This window comes from Ambystoma mexicanum, chromosome 2q (genome assembly GCF_040938575.1).
Source record: "Ambystoma mexicanum isolate Mex_15411 chromosome 2q, UKY_AmexF1_1, whole genome shotgun sequence".
NCBI classification, from domain to species: domain Eukaryota; kingdom Metazoa; phylum Chordata; class Amphibia; order Caudata; family Ambystomatidae; genus Ambystoma; species Ambystoma mexicanum.
The window spans coordinates 766,406,380-766,425,753 of NC_090924.1; the positions used below are offsets into that span (position 1 = coordinate 766,406,380).

General features: G+C 47.0%; 1 protein-coding gene across 5 annotated transcripts in view; it reads right to left on the reverse strand.

Annotated features, from left to right (window-relative positions):
* The window catches only part of DIP2C (disco interacting protein 2 homolog C), a 2,321,522-nt gene that overhangs the window by 1,125,374 nt on the left and 1,176,774 nt on the right, over positions 1-19,374 (reverse strand). The window lies entirely within an intron of this gene.

The window sequence follows — 19,374 nt, forward strand, 5'->3', positions numbered from 1 at the left end:
TATGTAGCTTATAATTTACTGCATATTAATAGAAACAAAATTACCTTTAGAATCTGGCTATCCCATAGAAACATCTGGTTAGGTTTGCTTCTGTGTTACTTAATTTGCTATGCAGATACAAAGATCTGTGACCTGAAGAATTCTGACAGACAAATCTTAAAAAATCTCAAGCAGCCTAGGCTTAGGAGAAATCAGTGAATGTGGACAGTTGTCAGTGAAAGAACTGGCAAAGAAAGAAGAACACAAACAAATGGGGCGCAATGTGCAAAGTTCACAGACAGTCACACTAATCAAAGTGAAGGAGAGGTATCTCATCCCTTGATTTAAACCACAAAGATTTTGGATGTTTTAAATAAAGAGAGGATGCCTTCATCGAGTTTTGGAAGGGCTTTTGTGGATTAGATTGATATATGGGCTACAACTCGGGCATTCAATTCGAAATGCTTAGTCTTTTTATTTGCATGCTATGGTCACCATCAGATAAAGAGACACATGCTCCGCTAGAGTAAATATAATCCAAGCCTTAATTGAACCATTAGAGTGAGCACAATACACTGGTCTTTGTATGGGGGAGAGTTCATCCTCTCTGAAGGTAATCAGGTTTATGTATGGGCCCTTCAGAACATACGTATAAAAGAAATGTAAGCAGAGGGGTACTTTGATTTTTAGCGTTGTGCGACGATGTACCCTGCCCTATTTTGGGGACATCGGAAGGGGTGACCAACGGGTACCTCTCTTAGCTAGTGAATAAAGGTCATTACAGGATTATCCCCTGCTTGCCTCTACCTATTCCCTGCCTGTGGACATGGGACTGCCACAGACACAAACTACTACTGGTCCTTTAAGAGATGTACATGTGTTTAGGAAGGGTCAGGTCAGAGATTCCCCCAATTCAGTCTATCAGCATCTTGCAAAACACCCATGTGCAGAGAAAACCCACCTTGCAGTCAACACATGCCCTGCAAAGAAACATCTGGGAGGAGAGAAAACACATTTCATGACAGCATTGTTCCAGCAAATAGTGTCCCATCAACACTCACTGCATGAAGAGAAGCAGATATGGCTCTGCTCCCAGAATCCACCACACATACTTGAAAACACTCGCCGTCCTATTCCAAGATGGCTGATGCAGCTTTTAAAGCTGTGGGCAAGAAAACACATCTGATCTAAGGGGAGCCAGCCCAAATCTCTGCAGAATCAGGCTGCACAGCTGAAGACCCTCAATCCAAGCTCCACACGGGGGAGGGAGCTAAGCGGGTGGGTAACTGGACTTCAAGGTATTTATACCCCAGCTAAATAAATTGTTGTGTTGAAGTCTGGAGAAAGCCACAAGCAGAGTTTGGAGCGAGTAGGCAATTCAGGAGAGTACTGGGGGATGGAGGTCGGAGGGGGAAGAGGGGGAGAGGGCACATAAGGAGGTAGGAGGAAACGAGTAGTAGCCTAGGCGGCAGGAAACTAGTAGTATCGCAAAGGCAGCAGGAAACGAGTTGTATCCCAAGGCGGCAGGAAACAAGTAGTATCCTGAGGTGACAGGAGACTAGCAGAATCCAGAGGTGGCATAAGACTAGTTAAATTAAGAGGGGACAGAAGACTAGTAGTATTAGTATCAGGTGGTAGTAGGAGACTAGTAGTATAGTATCCGCTGGTGGCAAGAGACTAGTTCAATCAGGACGTAGCAGGAGACAAGTAGAATAGTGGCTGGTGGTGGCAGGAAATGAGTAGTATCAGGACATTGCATGAAACTGGCAATATTAGAAGGTTGCATGGCACGATTACTATCAGGAGGGGTCAGGAGACTAGTAGTATCAGGAGGTGGCAGGAGACTGCTGTAGGCGAGGAATATCAGAAGGTGACAGGAAGCAAGGAGTATGAGGAAGTGGCAGGAGGCGAGTATCAGGAGGTGGCAGAAGATGGGTTGAAGTACGAAAGAAACACCAGAAGGAGCTTGGGAAAGCAGGATCAATCCACAGCTAGTGAGCTACTAAATATAGGGAGCATTAAGGGAGGTGGGGCATGCACTGCCCAAGGCAAGGGGTAGGGGATGACCCCAAGCCGAAGGGCTTTAGCAGAAACTGGGTGGACCTCTATGGTAACCCCTTTCATCAGAGCTCTCAATCATGTGATGATGCTGCTGCTATAATTAATATAGTGCTAAGATTGGACACAAAAAAACACTGCTTATTTATAATCACAGGCTGAAATAAAGATGAAGATCCAATGCGTTTCGGACTAAACGTCCTTCAGGGAATATCTGAAATCACGAAACGAAAATCAAATAGATTCAGTATTATTTACTTAACTCATAGGGCCTCATTATGAGTCCGGCGGTAACCGCAGCGGTAAAACCACCTGGTCACCGCCGGACTCGTATGACCATTCCGCCTCCGTGATTCCCGGAATTACCGGGGCATTACAACCCCTGTTTCCCGGGAATCACGGAGGCGGAATGGTGTTAATCCCCATTCCCATTGAGTCCTATGGGACTTAATGAGAATGGGGATCATGGAAACACCGGCAGAATCTCGTAATGCTGCCGGTGTTTCCTCGTCCGCCTGCAGGCGGGCGGTGTCAAACCCGCCAGGTCAGACCTGGCGGGAACATCACCTCCGGCCTGCAGGAGTTGTGATCGCCTGGCATGGAAACAGCGGTGGCGGCGGGTTTACCGCCACCGTTGTTTCCATACCGGGCGATTTGTAATGAGGCCCATAGTTTCTATGACATTCTTAAGTTAGAGTCTTTGCAACATGCATTATAAGTTCAACTACAAAGACTAGATGCTTGTGTCTGGAAAACTCAAAAAAAGTGTAATCTACACTGCCAAAGCTGCTGATATCAGTTCATCAACAAAGCCAACACAGTTATGTACAGATAATACTATGATTTCACAAAGCTGAGCATACCTTCAATGTTCTAGAATCTCTAATGAGGTAAACATTGAGTAGGCCATACGCAGTTATATAAAGCATCTACAAAAGAAGATGCCACCAAGAAGTCAAAAAGGAACATTACATGGAAATATGAAAATAATATAAACATCATTGCTCCTTACCAATTAAGATAAATAGGGGCTGCACGATTCAAATGAACATTGGCTTGTGCTTGAGACAGTACCCAGCCTAGTGTTGTGCAGCAGCGCCATTAGAAGCTAGCTCAAACATTATCGAGAGCTGAGAAGTGACAATGCAATGGCAACATATTTTTTACAATCTTTCCACTGAGGTACTTCCCTGAAAGCCACATATTAATAGACTCTTACTCTAATGGTTTTAGTGACAGAAACAATGCCTGTATTCTTTGCATCAGGACTTGCATAGCTATGATAACCATCTGGTCAGTGATACTTCTGCCATAGCACACAGTAGCCTGAACTTCAATAAACTCTCACCTCCAACGTGTCTGTGGGAGAGGCGTCTTCTCACCGCCCAGTGAGATCACTCATTCATGCAAGGATCAACAAAAGGGATACTACACACAACACCTTTGTTCGAATAAGGCAGGATCCGAGAAGTCAGCTAGGCAGAAGAATCATGGCTTGAGTCAGCCATTCAATCAGTGAGCCGAAAGGGAAGAAAATTCTAGGGTCTTGGGTTTTATCATTCTACATGTGCTTATCGAGCACCAAACGCTTCTCTTTAACTTCTCATCAAGGCTGCCTCATCTGCATGACCAACCCAGTTCACCCATCGTACCTATGTAACTAATCCTCATGGTGCTGGACCCGTGCGTCTTCTGGGCAACTGTCTGGATCACTGTGCATTTTGAGGCTTCCGCATCAATCTTGAGGCATCCCCACTGCAGAAATGCTTGGTGGAAATAGTCCCTGCTGAGTTCAGCGAGCCATTCCTAGACACCAGGTAAGATTTTGAAGTTGGAGTATTGTACTCACTATTTTCTGAAGTTGGGAGTAAAAACCTTTTAGGTGTAGGTCCTATTACCAATGGTATTATTTCTTGGGCAAGTAAAAATAGATTTAATCTCTAAAGCAGATATTTTTAAAGCCTTATCTTTTTGGCAATTGGTAATTCATGCAAAGATAGACCACTTTCGGCAGGAACTTTGAATGAGCGCGAAGGACCACCTTGTCCTGTTGAAAGACCGTAAATGGCTCGCACGGAGAGTCTGCAGCTCGCTAATCCTCAGCACCAAAGTGAGCGCCACCAGCAGAGCAGTCTACAGTGTTGCACACTTGAGGTCCAATGAGGCCAATGGTTGAAATGACTTGTGCTGAAGTGGAGAAAGCACCACATTCAGATCCCAAACAGGATGTGGTCTATGGACCGGAGGAAACAGTTGCGAGCCTTGACCACCGGGTTCTCTGCTGAAAAGACACCAATCTTTCTCCACTGAGCAAAGGAGAGGGTCTACCCGTGCTCCTGAGCGCAATGACAGAACTGTGACCACTTGCTTTTATACTGTGCATGGGAAGAGGGCTTTCTGACCTCTTGACTTATATCCCAGTTTACCCTGACAAGTCAGCTGGCGTGCGCGTCAGCTGATCAGGAGCTAAGCTGCTAGGGCCAGCCTGGCCAGGTCCAGGTGGTGCACAGGCCCCCCACCTGCTGTGTAAGGAAGCTCCAACTGCAGATCGGCAGCAGGACTGGTCGCTGCACCCTGAGCTGGAGAAGGTCCGAAAACCAAGGCCTTCGATAGCCAATGTGAGGCAATCAGGAGAAGCCTGCAGCCCAGAACCGTCCTTAACTTGCAGAGAAGCCTCTGGAGAAAGGCAGGAGGAGGGCAGGCATAACCGTTGAGGTTGTCCCAGGAGAGCTGAAACGAGACCCCAGGGAACCCGAACCCTGATGCGAATAGCAAGCTCTTGTGGTTGTACTGCGATGCAAAGAGGTCGACCTGCGCGGTTCACCACAGGAGAAAGCATTTAAGAGGTTGCTGTCCAGTTCCCATTAATAGGTGTTGGAGCCCAGCTGGCTCAACTGTCTGTTTCTGCATTACTGTCCTCAGGAAGATGAACTGCTCTTCTGATACAGATGCCCAGAGCCCATTACCAGATCAAGACCGCCTCCATGTATAGTGCCCTTGACCTGGTTCCCCAAGCATGTTCAGATAGAACATTGTTTTTTAGAATGCTGGGTCCTGACAAGCATCTGCCTACTATCAGGGGACGAAAATGCTCAAAGAGCCAAATCCACCCCCTTCAGCTCCAGACGATTGATTTGAGAGTTGGCCTCCTCCCTGCACCACAGGCTGTGAATGGAATATGCTGCTTATGTCGCCCACCCTGAAGGAATGTGTCCCGGTTAACTACCAGAAAGAGCTATGGAGGAGCAAACGGGACACCGCCGCCACATTGATGTCGAGGAGCCACCACTGTAGGTCTGGGTGAAGAAAGGCTGGAATGCATCGTCTGACTGTGAACCCGTTTTCCTGGTCCCATTAAGTCGGCAAGTGCAGTTGGAGCCGCCTCATCTTGAGCCTGGCGAGTGGAGTTGTAAGGACACAACCACGCGGACGTCAAGGAGTTGCAAAGAAAATGGTGCACCGCTTTGCGGATTGACGTCAGCCGTTCAGGAGTAAGGAAACCGCTCTGAACCACGGTGTCCCACCTGAACCCCAGGAACTGTAGGGACGGAGAAGGGATTAGCTGGGACTTCTTCTGGTCGAACGAAGACCCTAACTGGAAGATCACATCCGTCAGCCTCTGCCACGAATGGTGGGCCACCTCCGTGGAAGTGGACCTCACCAACCCAGTCATCCAGGTAAGGATACAGGTAATGGCCCTCCAGCCCGAGGAGGCTCGCCACCGCCGTCATAAACGTAGTGAAGACATGGGGGCGGAATTGAGGCAGAACGGCAGCACCCTACACTGAAAATGGTGCAACATGATAGTGAACTGCAGAAACTGTCTGTGTGTTGTGGAAAGATGGGGATACACCTCTTTTAGGACAGGAACACATCCAGTCTTCTGCGCATATTGATTACACAATCTAGGAGGGCGTGATCACCTTATAGCGTTCCATGGGTAGGGACAGGTTGAGGAAAGAGATCCAGGACTACCCTCAGGCCCGCTTGGTTGTTTTTGAATACCGAAATAAATCCTGGAATAGAAACCATAGCCCATCTGCAGGGGGGGTGGGGGGGGGGAACTGGCTCAGCCACATGCATGTCAAACAACTTCAGGATCTCCCTCAGTAAAGCCGGGGTGCCTATCTGTAGCAGCGGTGGTGAGCAGGTAAAGGGGGAACGAAGGAGGAAACTCAACCGCAATGAAATAATGGAGAGGAGCCAAGGGTTTGAGAACAAGCACTTCCACGCCTTCATGTGCAAAGTCAGACGGCACTCAACAGGAGAACCGTGGTTCCTGACCACAACGTCATTGCTTTTTCCTGTCTGGGGTAGAGGAGGGGGAACGAAAAAAAACACCCTTGTGGTGCGTTGCTGCTTTCAACAGTGTTTACTGGGCGACCTGTCGGGCTGCCGGGATTTTCTCAACTGAAAGCCCCAAAACCCCCACGAACGACCAAGGCTTATGGTCAGACCTGCCCTGGCTCTTGGGGAAGGATGTGTGTGTGGGCTTGGCCAAAATGGCCAATGACTTGGCAGTCCGGGTCGAAGTTGTCTTCTTCGTCAGCTTGTCATCTGTCGACGAATGAAACATATCCAAAGGTCAGGTCAAGGATCTGCTCCTGAATGTTAGCAGAAAACCTGGTGGCGTGCAGCCATGCAGTCCTGCACATCCCCACCCCACACACATGCACCTGTTGGCCGTGTCAATATGGGAGACAGCAGACTCCATCAGGTGCTGCGCAATAGCTATGGCCTCTGCGAGGCCTGCCTTAAACACACCTTGTCTTTCAAGAGGAAGATAGAGGAGAAAATCACCCTCCACAGCTTCTGATTAGTGGCTGACAGAAGCACGCCCAAGTTTGCTTTACAGATGGTGTTGCCCAGCTTGAAGGTAAGCCTTCCTGCCAAAGGACTCTAGTAAGTCCTCAATGGAGAGGCAACTAGACACAGAAGACAAGGACCCCGAAGGCTAGAGTATTGTAACGCTCACCTGAATCCCTCGGAGGCGCAGGTCCGGGCTGGGAGATTTCAGTGTCTTCTAGGGTCACGCGCAGACCTCTGATAACACCCTGGATGGGCCCTCTCCTCACCGTAATTTTGACCCGGAGGGTGAGGTGTCTGCAAATAGGAGAACAAAGGGTTAATGTACGTCTGATTGGCCAATCTGACTTTCCCCTTTCTGGCCTCCCCACGTTTCTCGTAGGCTGAATGTGCTCACCTTAGATAGGTGAAAGCGGAGCTCTCCATCCTGCGTCTGTGCAGGGGCGCTAATGCCAGTTGCTTCACTGGTTCATAACCCAGCCTCTTGATTGCAGAGGATGGAATCGGGGAGCAAGGCCGTCGTTAACCGCACGAACGGTAAATGCTTGAATATGGAGTCTTATTTATATGTCCCCTTAAATGTCTCTTGCCTTTGCCGGTCCGGTATGCAGATACGGTAAGTGAGAAGAATGCCGGAGCTCGTGGAGGCACGTAAGTAAAAGAATGTTGTTCGAAGTTAAATGCACTTCTTAATGTCTCTTTTCCCTTTTTCAGGTAGCCGTAGCAGCCGGCGTTGGAGATGGACGCCGAGGTACGTGCCGGAATAGAAGACACGTGAGTAGTGATGGCGTACTGTGCCCCTAATGATGTCCTTCTTGTTTTTGCAGGTGCGGTTGAACAGCGCTTGGCGGAGATCGAGGCGTAAGTAGCACCGGTAAGCAAAATATCACGGAGGTTCACTAACCAATGTCCTTTGTTTCCGCAGGGTTGTCGGAGTATGAAGAGTGCGGCACGCGGCCTCGGGATGCACCGATGGACGAGGTAAGTGCAGCGCTGGTGTTCTCTTTCAGACGCTGCTGAAGACTGAAGACTGGTTTTCCGGGAGGTAAGATAAAGAATTCTTGTTCACAGATGCTGAAGCTGAAGATTCTCTGGGGCTGACACGGTGAGCGTCCTGCTGCTAGTGCAGAATAACGCGAAGCACGTTGCACTGATCGGGTGTGGTTTAAATAAGCCACTGGAGTGCTTAGGTGTCTCCTTCCACAGCCTTGCCCAGGCAAGAAAGAAGTTCCAGCTCTCAGGATAGTTCCAGTATCCAGTCCCAGGGAGTGGTGCTGGCCACACCCAGAAGGTAAAGTAGTTCCAGCCAGGAATGGATGAGGATCTCATCCTACAGGTAAGTGAGCAGCATGGTCTGCAGCAGGTAGGTCCACCCAAGCACCATTCCTCTCAATATGAGCCCGGCGCTTCCTGTGCCGGGACTGGGTTCCCTTATGAGCCTGGCGCCACTGGCGCCAGGACAAGGTCCAAAAGGCCCCTGTGGGGACCGGCTGGTGCCTGGAATGGAAGTTGTGACCCTGCTTCCCAGGATGTTGGGCTGGATCTGACTCCTTGGAGGCAGCGGTCATGACAAGTATAAGGAGGCTGCCGACACCACTGACAAATGCAGCTGGCGGTGCGCAGAGAACAGCATTGGATCCTTCTCCATTTGCTGAAAAAGACCGTCAAGCCTCTTGTTCATTTGCGACTGGCACCCGGCTTCTCCCAGACCTTCGAGGTGACTGAAAGAATGTCCTTTTGAATAGAGATGCCGGACCAACGGGCTGCTTTGAGGGACAAAACCTTGGCTGATACCCTTGGCTCCTGCTGAGCCTGCTCCGGTTGAGGGAGCCCCAAATAATCTGCCAGCCCTTGAAGCCGATCATGGAAAGCCTTAACCGTGGCACAGGCTTTGGACTCAGTCATCCTGGGTTTGGGAGGGATCATCACCCCCCTGATCATCTAAAGAGACTCCCTGAGGGCTTGTGTCCTGAACGGCCAGAGCCGGTGGCAACAGAGCCGGGGGGAGCAACGGAAGCGGAAAGGGAGGTGGAGGCATGGGAGCCTACAGAGGCAACGAAGGCAAGGCTGTGGGCCCCCGGGACCGGAGGAGCTGGAGGCTATGGCAGGGGCCCCAGTGGGGTAGGCAGCATCTGGGGAACCATGTCCCGGCTAAGGTCATTAAGGTAGCCCGGCATCTGTTGAGACTTCATGAGCGTTAGGAATCGCTCCAAAAAGTGGTCCTCGCACATCGACTGGCTCGGCCTGGGGGTCCGGCCCTCTGAAGCCCTGGGAGCACGTGGTTGATCCCGCACCTCTGGGGCACTAGCCAGTCTGGAAGGATCCCCCCCTTGCCCCCCCCGGGTACCTGAAGAGGGGAGGCCCATGGCTGACTAGCAAACTGGTACCCTTGTTGTGACCGATCGACCAAGGGTTGCCTACCCCCCAGCAGGGGAGGGCTGAAGCCGCACTGCATAGCCCACTCCGACGAGGGACACTGTGGCATCCAGGGGCGAACATGTGGACCCAAATCCAGCCTTGCTGGTTCTGCGCTGTCCTGGAAGAAATCCTTGGGGTGCAGGAGCCTCCTGCTGGAGACTGCGCATGGTCCTGTCCTCTTATGCGGAGTCCAGCCAGGAAGGTGGTGCCACGTGCTTGGCTGCCATTTTGGTGTTGCATGCCGGAAATTGAGGGATGCTTGGAGCCTCCAACTGGGATGGCCCTGACCGAGCCTCAGGGACCTCGGATTGGACTCCGGGAGTGGTAGCCTCAGTCGAACGACTAGCAGTCCTCTGTCGCTGACCCTCAACCTCGGAGATGGCTCCGGTAGAAAATGCCCTTGGTGCAAGCACCGGTAGTCGATGCACTCGAAGAAGACATTTCTGCCCTGCTTCTCGAGCTAGATCCCAAAGGCCCCTCACACCCCGGTGTGGTGTCAGAGCCAGGAAACCCCTCAGAGGCACACCCGGCAGGGTCCCTGAGCCCTTCGGCGCGTGCACCGGTAGCCTTCATGGTCTCAGGCCTACCTCTGGTAGAAGGGCACAAAGGGCCCCTCCCAGACGGTGATCCTGGGAAGGAATCACCATGCTGGGGTGGTTTATTGAAGAGGTGGCTAACCTTGTTGTGTCACAATGCTTTGGAGATGAAGTCTTTCAGATGTCCGAGCAGCAAAGAGTTGAAAATCTCCCACCAGCGGGAAAGATGGTTCTTGAGAGAACGTGGAGCAAGGGCGCTGCACGCTGCGCATGCATCCCAACAGTGGTCCAGTCCCAGGCACTGCAAGCAAAGTGCGTGGGGGCCGGAAGCCAGGAAGATACAGTCGCAAGAGGTGCACCTGGAAAAGCCTTCTGTGACCGGCATGCGCCTGGAAAGGCGAGGCACCGAAGGGAGGTAAGATTTAAAGAGAAAAATAGCACGAGGAAGTGTGTGAAGCTCGTGAAAAGCCAGTGCAAGCTGGCAGGTCTGTTACCGTCAGAGCGGAAAAAGGGACTGAGTTGAGGTACCAGAGGGCGGGGCCTAGTGGGCATGTCTATGCTTGCGGCTGCGGCCCGCAAGCTATTCTAAATTTAAAGGGGAAGCTCATATTTTTCGTTGCCAAAAGGTTCAGGTACCGTCCGCACGCTGGGGGACGCCCATAAGGATGAAGGAAAAAGTACGGGACGTACGAGTATTTGCTGCAGGAAATTATCACTTTTTGAAGAGTGTAACTGGATTGGAAAAAATGCATATTGTTGCTTTAACATCAATTATGCAATTTTAAACTAAGGGGATCACACCATTAATGTGTGCTGCAGAATATATATGCATGAGTCTGTCATAGGGAAAAAAATCATCAGTAACATTGGTCACAAATAAATGTTCAAAAGACAAAATATCCTTCCAAAAACCTACGGTGGTAGATCACAATGGAGGGAGGGCCTCTAAACCAGAAAACTGTCTTTCTTATCATATGCTTTCTGGTAGGAAAAGGGAGGTTGATGCCAAGATTCTTGCACCTGGTGATTTGGCAGGTACTTCAGAATCCATCCCACTTCTTTTATTCTAGAAGTAGTGAGGTAGAATTGCTTAAAGGATCCTCATTGTAAACAGACTGTTACTTTAGCCAAACCTTTTTCCTAACTTTGGAACAACACGTGCATAAGTTTAAATATTATTCATTTTGTAACATACTTTATTTAGTTATTGAATAAACTACAGCTTTTTAAACCAATAATTCGATGGAATTGCATTATGTTTGGGAACTACCAACTGAACTGTAATCCAGTTGTAAGGCATCATGTCCATGTATTAAATATTTTTGAAACAAACAGGATTTATTTTTTTATACGCAAAATAAAATAAGTTAGCCAACACTACTGCCATATACAGCCATCTTGGGTTTCAGGGCATATTTACAAATCATTTGTTCTTTGGCCTAGTTGCTTATGTCACCAGATGGCATAACAGCACAAAGACACTCAGAATTGGTTATGTGTCTAAAATATTTTACTTAAAAATATTGTATGCAAATATATATATATACACATGTCTACTCTTGGCAAGGTTGTTCTATATGAAAAAAAAAACCTAAAAGCAATGTGATCTTAATACTTCTATGGCAAAAAGCTTTTGTGGCACCACTATATGACAAGAAGGTTCTTTAATTTCATGATGATTAACCATGCCAATAATCAATTATCACCAACATTCTTTAAAGTAAATTTAGTAATTTTACTAATTTCATTTCTAATAAACATTATCTTTTCTTTTGACTATTAACAACTAGATATTCACAAAGGGGCAGATTCTCAAGCTTTTCCAGGAGTAAGTTTGACTTTTCTAAAACAAAGTAATTTACTCATGAACAGGTACCCACAATTCATAGAAGGACTTAGATCTTTCCTTTTACCTTACTTCAAGACTACAAGCATGAGTGTTGAATGTTAAGAAGTTGTTTTCAAACTTGCGTCAGAAAAGGCAAGGTGTACATAACCACAAATGTTTAACTTTGTGCTTATTTACAAAACTTCAAATTCATCTGAGAAATGTTTGTGAACACACTCAATTTGTGCTGTATGTAAGGCCTTAAAAATAATATAAATGTGTGGAATGTGTAACAGACAAAGGGATGGGTCGTGGAAAAATAGAGTACAAGAAACAACTTTATACAAGTTGTTTGCTAAAATGCTTTCTTGCGCGACATGGATTACACGACTTCACATCAGATCAACAATTTTGGTTTTAATTGTTCCTTTTTGTGAATCAGGTGCAATTTACAAAGAATTTACAACAGGAGTAATATACAACTTGTTTTGTTAACATGGTTTTATAGGGTAACATATCAAAAAAGGTACTCTTTCTGAATCAGCCCAATAATGTCAGTTATTATTGAGCTATTAGATTAGCTGCTGAATCAGAAAATCCGACCTTTTCTGAATGCTGCCTAAAGAATTGCTTCAATTTTTGTTGCTTCATTTTTTTTCTCTTTTACAGAAGGATAAAAAGGCCCCAATGATTCAATCATTATTGAAGCTAAGTCTCTATATTGAAACAGACCTACAAGGCAAAGTGATGGCAATATTGAACTTTAAACAAATCTGTGATGAAAATGGCATGATCCACAAATAGGCAATGGTGAGACAGTACTAGGAAACACAAAATTCCAACACACACAATGAATTCACTACTTTGCTGCCAGGAGTAAAAATTTCAAGTTGTGAGCTACCAGACAGGCACAAAACGTCCCTTGGCCCCTTAGTTCTCCAAATGACCACAGAACGCCATTTCTTATTCGTCAAGAGTCAATTATAACTCGCCAATGGATAGTGCACATTTTGAAGACTGTTTTGCCATTTTCATGTTTTCTGTATGGCCTTGTATGTCATCCGCCATTGTGTTGTACTTCGCTTTAACAAAATAATACACCAATGAGCCCTTGTTATTATTGTATTCTAAATTAGTGGATTGTGTGTTTTAGGTGCAACAGGCATATTCTAAAAGGGTTTTGAGGCTAACTGACTCCTGCATTCTTATGTCACCATCTCTCTCAGTGGCCCCTCACTTGCCTTCTAGTGTGCAATTGCTCGCTTATTCAGTGCGCAATGAGCACCAATCTACCACTAAAGTCCCTCACCTGTCACTTTAGGGTGTATAGGAACCCATAGGATGCTACACCATAAGCTTTTTAGCAAAAGGGTGCATCAAATCAGGCCAAGTCTCACATGTGGCGCACACTTATTATGCGCATTAGAGTCCTATTATCAACTCCTGTGTCCACACACAGAGGTACAATGCTTTGTTGAATAGTCTCACTTTTCCTCTTATGCATTATAAATATAATATATTCTTCTGCTTCATCTTACACTCTTTTCAGGGACTCAGGACAACGCCTGTACCTAAGTCATGTCACACATAAGCGAGTAAGAAGGTGAAGGGAAGAGGGAGAGAAAGAGGGGGGAGAGAAGGGGAGAGAGAGAGAGAGAGAGAGACACACACACACAGACATGTGGGGGTATTCAAGAGGGAGAGAGAAAGAGATAAAGGGGGCGGGTGTAGATACAATACCTCTGGCCGGCTAGGAAAGCTGGTTTTATAGGAACACACTGATTGCATTGCAAAATATGCACTGCAATTTTTAATGCAGAAATTATAAATTACTCACCGTAGTGACTAACATACTTCTAGTTCATAGTCCCCTTTCCTCCATACTGTATGGGCGTCTCTCCGTAGGGACGGGAGACGGAACCTTTTTCACCAGAACAAATCTTCTTCCCCTTTAAATTTAGCGCCGCGCAGGCCGTGGTTCTGGGAGCATGCGCTCCCCTGACTCTGCCCACTGGCACCACTACTCAGTCCCCATTGACACGTCAACAATGTTTTTGATTTACATTTTTTAATTTTTTTTTAAGGAGCACAAACAGCACGACGGCACTGAGGCGCTGTTACAAGAAGACAACTTAGTTACATGGAACGTACACAGAGTGTTACATGTAATACATTACTTGGAGTTAGGTATTGACATATGGTGCTTTACATGGCATATTATGTACATGATCTAAAGAGCTGGCAGGTTCGGGCAAATAACAGTGTTTTGATAGCTTTACGGAAACCTAGGTTGGATGTTTCTGCTCTAAGGTGAGGTGACAGGGAGTTCCATTGCATGGCAGCAATGAATGGGTAGCTGGAGCCGTCAGCTCTGGCTCGTTTGACTTTGGGCATTGTGAGTAGATCAACGTAAGGTGTTCTGATTGGTCTGGTTGATGATGACCGGATTATTCTTTGTGTTAGGTATTGAGGGGCAGTGCGGTGGGCAGTGTGGTTAATGCATTTATTGGTTAGGGCAAGTGTTTTGAAGACGACACCTTCTTTGATGGGTAGCCAGTGGGCTTGTTACCTGGCAGTTGAAATCTGGTCCCTTCTGGGGATGCCAATGGCGGCACGGAGCACACTGTTTTGGATGGATTGGAGTTTCTCCAGGTTTTTTATTAACATGCCAGCAAAGAGGACGTTGCAGTAGTCAAGTCGGGATCCAATTATGGCTCTAGCTATGGTGAGGCAGTTTTCCCTAGTCAGGAAGGGTCTGGCTGCATTTAGAAGCTTAGAGTGGTAGGCTGCGGAGGATGCAATGGCGTTGACTTGCCTGGACATGGAGAGGTTGGAGTCTAGGTAGAATCTGAAGGTTTTTACAGCATGAGATAGTGTGATTTGAGTGTTGTCAATAGTGAAGACTAGGTATTGGCTGTCCAATTTCTTAAGTGTTTCAGTGGATCCAATCAGGAGTAGTTCTGTTTTGTCTCCATTCAGGCACAACCAGTTCTCTGCCATCCAGGCTTGGATGGTGGAGTAGGCGGCGTTGAGGGTCTTGGCGTCCGACTCATAGTTACCAGATAAGGAGAGAAGGACTAGTGTGTTGTCAGCGTAGTTAGTATATGTGAAGCCTGGCGAATCTAGAATGTTGAAGAGTGGTCTGGTGAAGATGTTATATAGTGTGGGGATATGTATGAACCCTGTGGCACTCCACATTGGATGATGTTGGGTTTAGCACAGGTTTGGTCAGAGAAGACTCATGGCTCTGCCTTGCAGGAATGATGAGATCCATGCTGTGGCATTGGGGGAGAAGTGTGCCGAGGATGAGAGGTGATGGCAGAGGATTCTATGGTCAACAAGGTCAAAAGCCAAGGACAGGTCCAGGAGAAGGAGTAGGGCAGGTTTACCAGAGTCCCTGAAGTCGTCCATTTGGCTTTTTAAGTCCAGTAGGGGCGTTTCTGTTCCGTGGCCAGGGCGAAAGCTAGACTGACAAAGGCTGAGGAGGCTATTGACTTCAAGGAACTGTTGGACTTGTAGGTAAACTGCTTTGTCCAGGATTTTTAGCAAGAATGGAACAGTGGTTATGGACCTGTAGTTGCTGGGGGATGTAGGGTCAAGTGAGGGTTTCTTTAGGAGGGGGCGTACCCATGCTTCTTTGAGGCAGGCTGGGACAGACCCGCTTGAGAAGGAAGCATTTATGAAGGCAGTAGCGAAGGGTGCGAGTGTGTCGTCGCAGTCTTTGATGAGAGGGGCCGGCAAATACCCCCTTTACAGTTGGAGGGTTTGATGGTATTCATGAGAGCGATGACTTCCAGTTCGTTGACATCCTTGAAGGAGATGAGAGGTGTGTCGCTGGTTTTATGAGGCGGGTGGAGTGGCGTGGGTTGGAGCAATGTCTGTTGGTTGGCTTTGATTTTGCTGTGTAAGGTGTCTAGTTTGCTCAGCAAGGCTGATTGTATACCGTTGCACCAGGCAACATCTTTGGTGTTCGTCTGAGGGGGGTAGGAGGGAGGGAGTAGGTAATTCTAATTCCCTGAAAATGGAGAAGATCTCTTTGGCATCTGATTTAGCGTTGGCAATCCTTGTGTTGAAAGAGGTGGCTTTCGCTTGGACGATTGCTTTTTTATATTCCTTGGCATGTTTGCGAAACTCTAGCTTGGCTGAGTCAAGGTGATTTTCTTTCCAAATGGATAGTGCTGTCTGTTTTTGGAGCGCAGTTCTAGTAGCTCAAGGGAAAACCAGGCGTTGGTGTGCTTAGTAGGTTTGGCTTTCCAAGACATCAAAGGGGCAATGGCTTCCACTGCTAGTTTCATAGTGGTGTTATATGTTTGTGCCAGTACATCAGGGTCGTTGGAGAAGAGCGGCCTGAAGGCAGGCACTAGTATATGAGGTAGGAGCCTATCTTTGGTGAGCTGGCGAGAGCGGGTGGGAGGGGCATTGCGGGCTGGTGCACTTTCTTAGGGGTGGCGATGTCAAATAGGATGATATGGTGGTCTGTCCATGGGGAGGGGGAATTAGCCTTGATGGTAAGTGGGTAGTTGTGGTGGATGAGCCAGTCTAGGGTGCAGCCCTTGATAAGGGTGGAATCTGTGATAGCTTGTTTGAATCCTAACGTTTTGAGCGCATTGTCAAGTGATTTGGCAGAAGAGGCTTTGGGGTCTTTGAGGCCGAGATCGAGGTCTCCTAGGAGGATGGCCTTTGTTGATTTTATTAGGTTGTTGGACAGGAAGTGTGTCAAGGCTACCTGAATGTCGACTATGGGTTCGGGGGCCGATAGACAATATGGAGGGTAATGATACAGATCGGCGAGGAGTTAAGTTTGAGGAGTAGGTAGTCAATTTTGCTCAACTGTCCTTTCCACCTTTCTGATAGGGATGGACTCTTTCGCTATCAGGGCAACACCCCCTCCTTTCGGGTGAGGGTGGTCCGGCCTGAATATAGTGTAGCCTGAGGGGAGTGCTGGGGTTAGGGCCGGGCCAAAGGCTTCATGGAGCCAGGTTTCAGTGGTGATAAGGTTGTGTATATCAAGGACATTTGCAGTGAGGGAACGTGCATTGACGCGGGCGCAACTGAGTGAGGGGTGCTGTGCCATGCTAGCGTGGGCAGGATGGGGTGCTTTGTCATCAAGGGGCAAGGTGGTGCTAGCTTCTTTTAGCTCCAGCGGGGTGCTCACAATAGTGGGTGTCATAAGAGTGCCAGTAGCATTGGGTGAAGATAGGGGGCCAGCATCATCGGGCACAACAGGTTTGAAACCCCCTTCAACCTTCTACCCTACCAATAACATGATAAGCCCAGCTATCGCTGCTTTTGAAAACAAAATGATTGAAGAAACGAGGAAATTGTTATCAACAAAGAATTTTTCCAAAGATAATCTTTGCCCGATGGAAAGACAAGCACTAAAAGACTTACAAAAAAACGATTTATTTGTAATAAAACCTGCAGATAAAGGTGGGGGAATTGTCTTATGGAACAAAAACGCATACAATGACGAAATTAAACTACATCTATCGGACCAAAAATTCTATAGACAATTACAGGGAGATCCAACATCGCGCCTGAAAGAGGAAATTTCCAGCCTGATGTCACATGCTCAAGAAGAAGGGTGGATTGATCACGAAGAGAAGCTTTTTCTTACCAAAACCAACCCAACCATCCCAGCTTTTTATCTGTTGCCTAAAGTGCACAAAAATAGTATAACACCACCAGGAAGACCTATAGTGTCAGCTATAGACTCTATCCTGGAACCGTTGTCCATCTATGTGGATTGGTTCCAGAGACCCTTCGTATCACAAATGAAATCGTACATTAAAGACACGGCCAGCATGATAAAAATCATAGATAACATCAGAATTGAAAAAAGGAGATATTCTAGCAACACTAGATGTGGTTGCTTATACACTAGCATTCCACAGCCGGAATGCCTTCAAGTGCTGGAACAATACCTAAATCAACGCCATATGAATGCCAAAACTGTTCCAACTGCCTTTATCCTCGAATGTGCAAGACTGGCACTCATGGAAAATTACTTCATGTGTGAAGATTCTTTTTACAATCAAAGACACGGGACTAGTATGGGGGAAACATTCGCCCCAGACATTGCTAACTTGTATATGGATTTCATCGAGACTCGGTCCATATATCATATTAACAACCCCTTTAAAAACAATATCATTGCTTGGTACAGGTACATTGATGACTGTTTTCTGGTATGGAGAGGCACGGTTCCACTTCTGTTGGAATTCCAAAAGTGGTTAAATCAATGCAACACAAACATCAAGTTCACGATGGCAAATGATATAGAAAGCATTCCGTTCCTAGATTTGGAAATTAAAACACAGCCAGATGGCTCTTTAATTACAAATCTCTTCCGGAAAAAAACGGATAAAAATACCTTACTGGAGTGCAACAGCTATCACCCACAGGGTTTGAAGGCTAACCTTCCCATTGGCCAATTCTTAAGAGTTTGTCACAACGGCACCAAACTGGACGACTATAAGATGCATGGAAAACAACTCAAAAAATGCCTAGAAAAAAGAGGTTACCCTAAGAAACAAATAAATAATGCATATAAAAGAGCGAAAAATAGAAATCGAGAAACATGCCTAAATCCACCGAACAAAACAACTTTGGAAAAGATGACATGTGTCATGACCTTTAGCTCTATCGGCCACGACTTACGGAAACTGTTTTTAAAAAACTGGCACATTATAAAAAACAGAAGACTTCAACCCAGCCCCCCCGAGATTTGCCTTCAAAAGACAAAAAAACCTAAGAGACAATCTTGTCCATACGTACCCACAGGCAACCAAGAAAGTGGATGCAAAAAAACACTTTGGGATCTACCACCTGTTATGGGGCATTTTAGATGCGACCACTGTTCTGTCTGTTCATTAACAAAAAACTTGAAAAGTGTTGACCTGAAAGGAAGAACATGGCAACTTAAATCTTTCACAAATTGCAGCTCCCAATGGGTAGTATATGCAATCCAGTGCCCGTGCCAACTTATTTACATCGGCAAAACAAAAAGAAATATAAAAACACGCATAGGGGAACATCGAACCAACATCAGAAATCAAACACCGATCAAACCCCTGGTTGCTCACTATCTCTGTTTGAAACACAAACCATGTGAAATGTTCTGGTTTACTATCCAAACGGTCCAGATCTCAAAGAGAGGAGGAGACAGAGATCTGGCACTACGTAAATGTGAACAGAAATGGATTTTTGATTTGGACACAGTAAAAAAATGGCTTAAACTCAGCGGTCGAATGGGGTATTTTTTTTCTAAGCATTGTTTAACTATCACTCAACAGACAAACTGATGCCACGTCAAGATGGCCGCAGGGACCAGACGCACACCAAATCTAAAGTGAAACGCAGACCAGACGCGTATACGTGTAGTCACGTGACACGCGAACACGAAATGGAAAAATAACTTGTTGCGGCATCGCGAAAGACGAATCATTCCCCTCGCGCGCAGACAGCAAGAAGCCGCTGTGAACCGAAGGATCACTGAACCCATTGAAACTGACCACAAGGTAAATTCACTTCGAAAATGGTACACTCATGATCCCAGAAAGTGGGGAGAGCCGAGGCATTGAAAGAGCCACATGCCCCCTCCGTTTTTGCTTTTGACAAATGCATGTAACTCTCACAAGTAATGAAGTTAGAGTTCTACTAATATCCCTCCCACCTTTGTCCCCCAGGCCGGTGGGCGAGACGGACCACGAAAGAAAGAACATTGAATTGCAAAGCCGTTCTCTGGTT